The 9,577-nt window shown below is 40.3% G+C and overlaps 1 pseudogene; it reads right to left on the reverse strand.

The window, feature by feature from the left end:
- Positions 1-3,128: 3,128 nt before the first annotated feature.
- LOC119242803 (leucine-rich repeat-containing protein 51-like) lies at positions 3,129-3,691 on the reverse strand (annotated as a pseudogene).
- Between the last annotated feature and the right edge of the window lie 5,886 nt (positions 3,692-9,577).

A 9,577-nucleotide genomic window follows, 5' to 3' on the forward strand; every position in this document is an offset into this window, starting at 1 on the left:
ATTTTTAATTTTATACTTTTGAATTTGAGTTTGGGTTTTTTTTATATCTTTACTGTATATTTTGACCATTTTAATCATATAGAATGTACATTTCATATTTATTTCAGAAAGCCTAACTGATAGTTCTATTATCTATGTCATTTCTAAGTTTTAATAGTCTTACTGATTTCCTCATTGTTTATTGTATTTTTCTGCTTCTTTGAATGCCTGATTCCAGATTTGTAAATTTTGCCTTGCTGGGTGTTAGATATTTTCATATTCCTAAAATATTCTCAAGTTTTATTCTGGAATGCAGCTAAACTGCTTGAAAATTATTTCATCCTTTCAGTTCTTGTTTTTAAGATTGTGTTGGGTGGAACTGGAACAGTGCTCAATATAGTACTAATTATTCCTCGCTACTTAGATAAGACCCGTTGGTGTATTTAACCTAATGTCCTATGAATCTTGAAGTTGTCCAGTCTGGTTGCTGGGAAGATGTTCTATTCCTAACTATGTGTGAGCACTGGGCACTGTTTTCTTTAATGCAATAATTTCAGCTAGTGAGTGGTAGGGAGATGAGTACTATTGTTATCTAGTGGACAGTGGCCAGGAATATTGCTAAATACCCTATAATCTATAAGACCACTGCCACAATGAAGAATTATATATATAAGAAAAGTATCAACAGTGACAAGATTGAGAAGTATGTACTAATATTTTCAGGAGATTCTTTCCCTAGTCTCTTGGAGTTCTTGTTGTGTGCCTCTGATGATCAGTACTCAGCTTAATACTCAAGGAGGACCATCTGAAGTTGTTCTCTATGTACCATGCTCTGCTTCAACTCACTGTATTGTAAACTACAGCTACTTTATATTCCCTGGACTTTCAGGCCTGTCTCCTCAATGCTGGAAGTTTCCTTGATCTGCCTGGTTTTGTCTTCCTGCACCATGGTTTGAAAACTGGCTTAGAGCATTACACTGAGGAAGACTTAAGCTCACCTCATTTATTTCCTACCTATAGATATCACTGTCCTTTGTTGCCTAATGTCTAGTGTCTTACAAATTATTGCTTCATATATTCTGTTCAATTTTTATTGCTTTTTTATGGGAAAGTAATCCAGTCCACGTTACTCTGTATTAGCTACAACTCATGTCCCACAATATCTTTTAGAATGTATTTTATATTGCCTTCTCTAACCTATTGGCTTGATACTGTGATGCAAAGGGTTGGTAACTAAGGAAGCACATAATAATTTGTAAGTATGTGTGTCCAGAGCACCTGTGTATGCACGATATATGGCTACATAGCACCTGCTATAATAAACTACACCTCACTCAACTTCCTCTGCATTGTTCTTTCTGCTTCTGGGCTTTTCTGTGTCTCTTGAATTTTTAAAGTAGTTTACTAACAAGTAGTTTAAATTTTCAAAAAATAAAATGCCCTTGGTCTAAGAATTCATGTGCCAGTTGTACGTTTTATTTGATGGTAAATGGCTGAAATAGATGCCCTGGAGAGACTGGGCCCTTTTGGCAGTGCTGGCCTTAGGCAAAATTGTTAAGTAGGTGAAGTATATCTTCAGGGAACTCCTAGATTCTGCTACATATCCTCCCCTACTCTAGAGCCCTTGAGCTTTTTCCTCTAATGACAGTGCAAGTGCTGTTTTCAATTTTTTTTAACATTTCACTGTCAGTGATTGATAACTTAAATTTTTACTCTTCTTCAAATATTTGCATTTTCATAGAGAACAAAGCATTAAGGCAGATAGAGAAAATTGGTTTTAACTCTTTTAATTTCAAATGGTTGCTTGTAGCACTGTGTTGAGAAGGTGACTCAGCAGAAAAGAACAGTGATTGATTCATGATGTCTACACATACAAACTTGGGAGGTGAGAAATTTGCCATCCCTGACCTAATCTAGAAGTGTTCATTCCTTTGAAAAATTTTCAAGCACTAGAAATCAAATATAAAAAGACTTTGGGGGCAATTGAAACTCATTAATGATGTTGAAAATCAGACCATATAGGGCTTTTGCATGGCATCACATTAAAAAGTTGAGATTGCATTTCTAAGTATAACAAGAATCCAGTGAAATATAATAAGTAGACTATAATGCCATAGAGGTTTTTTACCTCTCTTCTAGTGGATTGTGACCTTAGAGAGTATTCCTTTTCATTCCCACTTTACCTTTTAGCCATCTTCTTTAGTCTCATATAGTAACCTATGCAAAGTAAGCATTTCCTGACCACTAAACTATTTCTTTCCTACTTACTGTCTTAGTGAACTGAAAGTCTTTGAGACTACAAATGTTTCACTTATTTCTAAGCTATTTGATGCCTATATAAAATAAGCATTTTCTTAATTAAAAGGTAACTCATTTATTTCTGTTTATCTTTCTATAATATGAAAAACTGAAGTACATATTATATCCTATGACAAAGAATTTTAAAAATGATAAATATTTTAGAAATATCTTTGCAAAAATATCTTATAAAAGTCAAAGTAGGGAAGGAAATTAGCAGAGAGCTTATTACATATGAGGCACTCTGCTACCATTTTCATATATGTAGATTCTCCAGAGATTATTCATATCATTCCCTTACTATATGTTATCTGAAATCTCAAAAGCCTGCTAGCCCATAGGTGTGAATGAGATAATAGTGATATTAATACCTATAGGTTGTTGATTTGGAGCCTCACCTACATAATTGAGATCCTCAGTGCTCTCCTTAGCCTGGCAACTGAGGCTATTTGGAGTCATCTCCCCATAGCATGATTACTCTGCCCATGTTCTTCTGATACAGCATCCTAAAATGGACCCCTTACTAACCGGCCCCTTTAAGGGAGGACCCTAACCACTGTCCTTCTGCCAAGATCCTTCTTGGGAACTTGATTTCTCTCCCTAACATACCTTTCCAGTTGCTCTAATGTTACATATCCATGTCAATAAATGATATCAGGTTTCCTTCAGTCTTGCAGATAGAAAAGATGATTTTCTCCTCAAATTTCAAAAGGCAGTTAGTGCTGTAGGCCTTTATTGCTTCTTTTCTAAATGTAAAAACAAAATCTGCCCCCACCATTTGTTTTTATTTATTTATTTTTCAGAATAGCTCAACTGTTTATTGTCCAACCAAACTGACCCTCTTCAGGTCTTTAGGAATGCTGGGGTTCTGGTAATGTCGAAGTGCATTCTGCTTCATTGAAACCTTGTTGGACTAGATGAACATGTTCCCACACTTCAATTGTGGTGCAGTCTGCTTTGGGTTCCACTGAAGTCAAATGTGGTAATACAGGGCAGGGTGCACCACACATGTTGCCTATATCTCTTGTCTTCTGCTATAGGATTCCCATGGAGTGTTTGGATCCAAAGGCAAGGGAGGACATCCAGCTTTTTCAGTTCTCCCAGATGATAGGTGCCGTTGCCATGAAGAGAGAGGACACTCAGTTTGAAGAAAGTTGTTAGATTATGGTCAGTGGAAGTCAGGATGCCCCAGCACCTGGTAAATCACTGTGACTGAAGTCTCTCAGGTCACCTAGGGCACTGTTGTTCAACCACAAGGGTGGAGTCGGTGACTTCCCCAAACTGAGTACCATCTTGGTTGTTGGCCCCATGTTGGCTCCTCATTTATCGTATCTTGGGTGAGATGAATGCTTTGGAAAGAATAGTGCAGAGGGGGCTTTTGCACCAAAATGTTCATATATTCTTGTTTGCTCATAGCTTAGGTCATCATTTGTTTGGTGTAAGTTTGGGCCCTGGGAGTCTGGGTTCAGCTTGTTGCTGATGCTTGAAACTCCACCACTACAGATTCATTCCCTGTTAAAATGAAAATACTCCCTGTAGTCTCTTCTTCCCCAGTCATGGCTTCCCACTACTTCAGTGTTACTTAGTGCATCACCATGCTAACTACCTCTCCACCAATTTCCCCTGCTTTGAGTTGACAGAAGAAGATAACTCTCATATATTCTTCCAACATTGGGGTCTCAGACAAAGAACTTCTTTCTGACAGGTCTTTTCTCCATGCAGTTTAACTCATCAAACAAAGGTCTGGGGAAGAAGGATGCCAGTCCCCAAAACCAGTTTCACGTTCCTTCTGATGCTGAATCCCAGTTTAAGTTTGGCTACTATGCCCAAGTGTTGATAGTCAAGGAAATCAACAAGCAGAGTTAGACTGCTAGATAGACTTGCCCCAGGCAAGTGACATCTGCAGATCAACCCTCAAGACATTGCTGTACCACAGCATGATGTTGCCTTTCACCTCAGAGTGTGGAGTGGCTGTTGAGACTCCTTCCCTCACTTTCCCAACTGTCCCTGCTGTCCTCTCCTTAGCTCCTGTGACTGTATACAACACAAAATGCCCAAAATGTGGCTTTATCGAATTTTATGCAATATATACCACAACCATGTCTGATCTGCTGTGAGTTAAGGATAAAGAGCAGCTCCTGTCAGGACTGTACTATTGCTCTCACTGAACCTGAAAATGTTCCATTATTTAATTACAGTGTCTCATGAACACGGTGACTCGGTAGTGATGTTGTTTCTCAGTGAGTACCGTGTTATTATCAAGTTTCTAAAGCTTTACAAACACTGACCAAAGTGGCCTCCTCACTGCAGAACAAATATCCATGAAGGGTTGACACTTCCCATTGAGTTCCTTTTTTTCTGTGGCATAGATTTCTTCTCACACAGAACTGTGCTGGGTTCATGTGCACTGGCACATACACACTAGGTATCAGCAGCCAGTGACTTTGATTTCTACATTTAACAGAGAGAAAGAGAAGAAAAGACAGAGAGACTGCCTTACATCCAAAATAAAAATTTTTTGATTCAATGGAGTTGGAAAAAAAATCTGCAAGTATACTACATTTTTTTTTTCTAATTTGCCTAGTGTGTCGTCAGGATTTTGATAATTTTTAAGATATATTGATGGAACTATATGAATATACTTTTAAAGGTGATAATTAATTCCCTAGAGAGAACACTCATTAAAAGAAATATTACCAAAAGGGAAAGAAAATACTAAAAAGCTAGGAAATCACCACATAAGATGACTGAAAGTTAAGTCTTTTGGAAAATAAGAGACAAAAATAAGGGCTTCAAGTGCAAATCACTGATTAAGAATTTGAGCTACTAAATAAGCATTAAATAGCAACAAACTACTTCTGTGAAGTCCCACTGAAAGATGTGCCAGGGGGTACAAGATATGCCATGGCACAAGATGTCTGTTCATGTGGCCTGTGGAGAAGTAGTCTCGCACAAACAGGAGTACAAGATGGAGGATAGACAATGTAACATGAATCTAGAAGTGTGAGTAGGACCATCAGTCAATTTTCTTTTTCTTCTTCCTACCCATCTCCTTTTGTTACATGTGACTTGGTAAAATATGAAGCTGTGAGGTTCCTGCTGTTATGCTTATAAAGACATATTACAAGTGGTTCTCGGAGGGCAGTCTGGAGACTGAGTGACATCCTTCCCCTTCTTTGCCCAGATGACATTGTCTGGCAATTCAGAGCAGGAGAGACTTAGTTATTTCCTTTGTTGTTTTACTTTACACAAAGATAATGAAAGCAAATCTTATCAAGGTTATCCAAAAGTGAATGGCTCTATCATTTTGTACTTTCGATTCCTTCATTTGGCTCTTTCAAACCAAACTGGGTCCATCCCTTTCACGCCTCATTCTTGCTACTTCAGAAATAAAAAATTTGCTCAATCTCATTAATATAACCAACTTTGTCTTTTCTAGTCCTTTTAGTTAAAGTCATAGTTCTGTCAAATCTTCAGTTTTCATGAGAAAGAGTAGAGACAGACATGCTGGACTATCTGGATTTCCCTTTTCCCTTAGAAGGATGGAAAGAAGTGTGACTAGGTGGATATATGGATAAATTTGACCCACAGAATAAGGATGGGTTATGCATTGCTGAAGTTCATCCCAATATGTATTTTTTAAAATACATTTTTTGTCTTCCCTTTTGTGTCTTGGCTTATGCTTTTATCTTGTGCTGATTAATTGGGTTTATTGCCCCTTTGTTTTTTCATGAGTCATTTCAATTCTATGGGTGAGTTGTGGGGATGGAGGGCAATTACGTGAGAGTATTACGTGAAAAAAGTAGAAGATGAAGGGAGGGCAGTGCAGAGAACTTAGATTTCAAACCCATGCCCTTTTCTTCCTATAATTAACAGTACGGTTGTATATTCCACTAACAAAATGTAAAGAAGAGATATGATTTCATCATTGACATTTAAATAACTTCTGGAGGGTCAACTCCATTTAACAAGACAAGGCAGAAACTTAATTTTGCCCAACTTGGAGTTCTTACCTCCTCTCTGGAGTTTGCTAAGCTCTAAGGAGCTTATGAGGATAGACTCATGTGATTCTTTTTTTTTAAATAAAGATTTATTTATTTATACAGAACAGGGGTTCAGGCCAGAGGTGTGGGAGGGTAAGAGGAGTCACCAGATATAGAGCAGGGAGCAGAACAGGCAGACTGATGAAATACATTGCTGAGGGGAGCAGTGGGCGAGCCATGTGGGTATCTGCTGTGCCATGTGGGTATCTCCCTGGCTGGCCGGGAATAGAACCCATGCTTCAGAGGCTGCGAATAGTTTCACAGCACTGCGCTGGACCCCCTGAACCACAAGAGAGGCCCTCATGTGATTCTTGAGCTATCTTCCCCTCTCTCATTCAATTTTGGTCCACTCCAACACAGTGGTCATCTCTGTAATACACCCCCCCCCCAGTGCTGCTTTCAGCTTCTTCAAGTTGAGGAGCACCCACCATGAAACTCTTGTTAGTGGGGGAATACAGGACTCTCCTGGGGCCCTTTATGGTCACCCCACATAGAGGTGTCAGTCAGCAAGGCCCTGTGTCTAAGAGGAAGGCAGCTCTGCCAGGAAGAAGACTGAAGAGTTTCTCCACTTTCATGGCCCCCTAAACTTGCCCAAACCCCTATCTTTGGCATTCGCTGGACTCTCAACTGCTCCCCTTGAGCTTTCCTCTTGACCCCAGGCCAAGGGAGTCTTCCTTGAAGCCCAAGGGAAAATACCCATTTTTCCTTCATCTGGTGCTTTATCTCTGTCCTAATCATCTAAATTCTCCAAGATTTTAGGTTTGGGGTATTTTTTAAAGCCATACTCTTACTTTCTTCTCTTTGGTTAATGCCCTGTCATACCCTCCCCTGAGACCACAAATCTGGAATCTGGTGAATCTGACCTTGGAAAGTGGAGTGAGGGGAGTTTGGGAAGGAAAGGGGAAACAAAAGGAAAACACAAGAAACACTGGCTCCTCTTTCAACAATATTATTGGGGAACTGTAGAGTAAGGAAAAATGTCAGGCTTTTCTGCCCTCCTTTCATCAGGATAGATGATGGATCCTTGAGGTCCTGAATGCATGCCTGATGGCGGGCACCTGGAACAGGGTGTGGGCATATATAGATAGGATTCACCTGGGCTGAGACTGGGCTTTTAAGGGCAGCATCACGGGGACGCCAGCAGAAGCTGAAAGAGAAGCCAAGAAAGAAGCAGCAGAAGCGGAGAAACAGAAGCAGAGAATGCCGGAGAGCCCAGATAGAGTGAAGATTTGCTGGGGGCTGGGAGGCCTGCCAGCCTCCCGGCCCCCCAGTATCCCTGCCTGCTGTGTACCTGGTAAACCCCAATAAAAGCCTGCAAAATGCCACTGAGGGCTCTGAGGACTCTGACTCCTCCTTTACCCGGTCTGCTGGATCAGAAAACCTGCTCTGTGTCCATTCCTGCTTTTACAGGAACACACTTCCAGGAAGTGTGGGTGTAGGGTAAGGAAAAATGTCAGGCTTTTCTGCCCTCCTGCCATCAGGGTAGATGATGGATCCTTGCGGTCCTGAATGCATGCCTGATAGTGGCCACCTGGAGTAGGGTGTGGCATAGGTAGATGGGATTCACCTAGGCTGAGACTGTGCTTTTAAGGGCAGCGTCATGGGGATGCCAGTAGAAGCCGAAAGAGAAGCCGAGAAAGCAGCAGCAGAAGCCAAGAGAAAAGCAGAGAGCACCGGAGAGCCCAGATAGAGTGAGGATTTGCTGGGGGCTGGGAGGCCTGCCAGCCTCCCAACCCCCCAGTACCCTTACCTGCCATGTACCTGGTAATCCCAATAAAAGAACTGCAAAAGCCACTGAGGACTCTGACTCCTCCTTTACCTGGTCTGCGGTCTGCATGGGATCAGAAAACCTGCACTGTGTTCCTTCCTGCCACTACAGTGGGTAACACACTAGCAAACAGAGACTGAGAGGTGAGCATTCTCAGAGGTTCCCAGGTTCCTTTTCATTAGTGAACAAGAATGGAAACACCTGAAATTTTAGGCTGATGAAAGTGGAGCCAAATTTATGAAAATTAAAGAGGTTAGAGAGATTATTCTTTTGTATATTTTGAATCTCTCCTATTAAAATCTATTCCACGGCCTCCCTGGTGGCACAGGGGTTAAAGTCTCAGGGATATGAAGCTATCACCAGCCCACATTATCGCCAGCTGACCCACATGGAGCAGCAGACCTCTCCTCTCTGGCCCGCAGCTCCCCTCAGCAGTGTATTTCAGTAGATTCGCCTATTCTGCTCCCCACTCTGTCTCTGGTGAATCCTCTTACCTCCCAGTCCTCTGGTCTATACCCCAGCTCTTGTATGCATAAATAAATAAAAATAAACCTTAAAACAAATCTGTTCCAATTGGTTTCAGTTCCATAAGAGGGAAAAAGTGGTAATAAGCAATGTTTCTTTGTTTGCATTTTCTGATTTTCTTGAGAGTAAAAAATAACTTTCAAACAATATTGATATTCAAAAAGAAGATGAAATTCATGTGTGGAAAGAGTACAAATTACTCAGTATCATTAAAGATACGTTTAGCAATTCTTAAAAATACAGCTAATTGACCTAGTGAACATTTTGTTTCTTCTGAAGTATTAAGGCATCTCATGTAAATGAGCATTTGATAAGTTTTTTTTAAAACACATCTTTGACACACAGTCCATGAAATATCTGATATTTTTTGTTTCTAAAGTATGTGCTGAATGTATATACCATTTTCATTTGAATTTAGCAAACATTTATTAAGCTTCTTCTGCCTACTGTGCATTATCTCATTTAGTCTCCATAGCAGTCTAGTAAAAAATGTCAGTATTATTTCTACTTTGTAGGGGGAGGCACTGAAGCTTAGAGAATTTAAGTGATTTGACCCAGTCACCTAGTTAGAAAGCAGTGAACCACTATTCAAAGGCAGGTTTGTCTCCACTGCTAGTGTATATCCCATCACATAGCTCGTACAATAGCAGTGATTTGGTAATTTTTAGACGGGTCTATAAAAAATTGGAAGTGAAAAAAGAGTAAATGAAGAATGCTTGATAGAGACCTTTGACAGTTAAAGGAGGAAAAGAATTTAAAAGTAGCTCTGGAGAAAAGTAGCTCTGGACCTTAGGAGGTTTTTGTTAAAGACAGCAGGTCTCAAAAGTTAGCACAGCAGGGGTCCTCAAATGTCAGCACAGGGGAATCACCTGGAGGGCCTGTCAGCCAGGATTTCAGGACTCCAACCATGAATTTCCCAGTTTCTAGGTTTGGGGTGAGACTCAAGAGCTCACATTTTTAACAA

Source organism: Talpa occidentalis, unplaced genomic scaffold (assembly GCF_014898055.3).
Source record: "Talpa occidentalis isolate TD23 unplaced genomic scaffold, MPIMG_talOcc4v2.1 talOcc4.13, whole genome shotgun sequence".
Classification (NCBI taxonomy): Eukaryota; Metazoa; Chordata; class Mammalia; order Eulipotyphla; family Talpidae; genus Talpa; species Talpa occidentalis.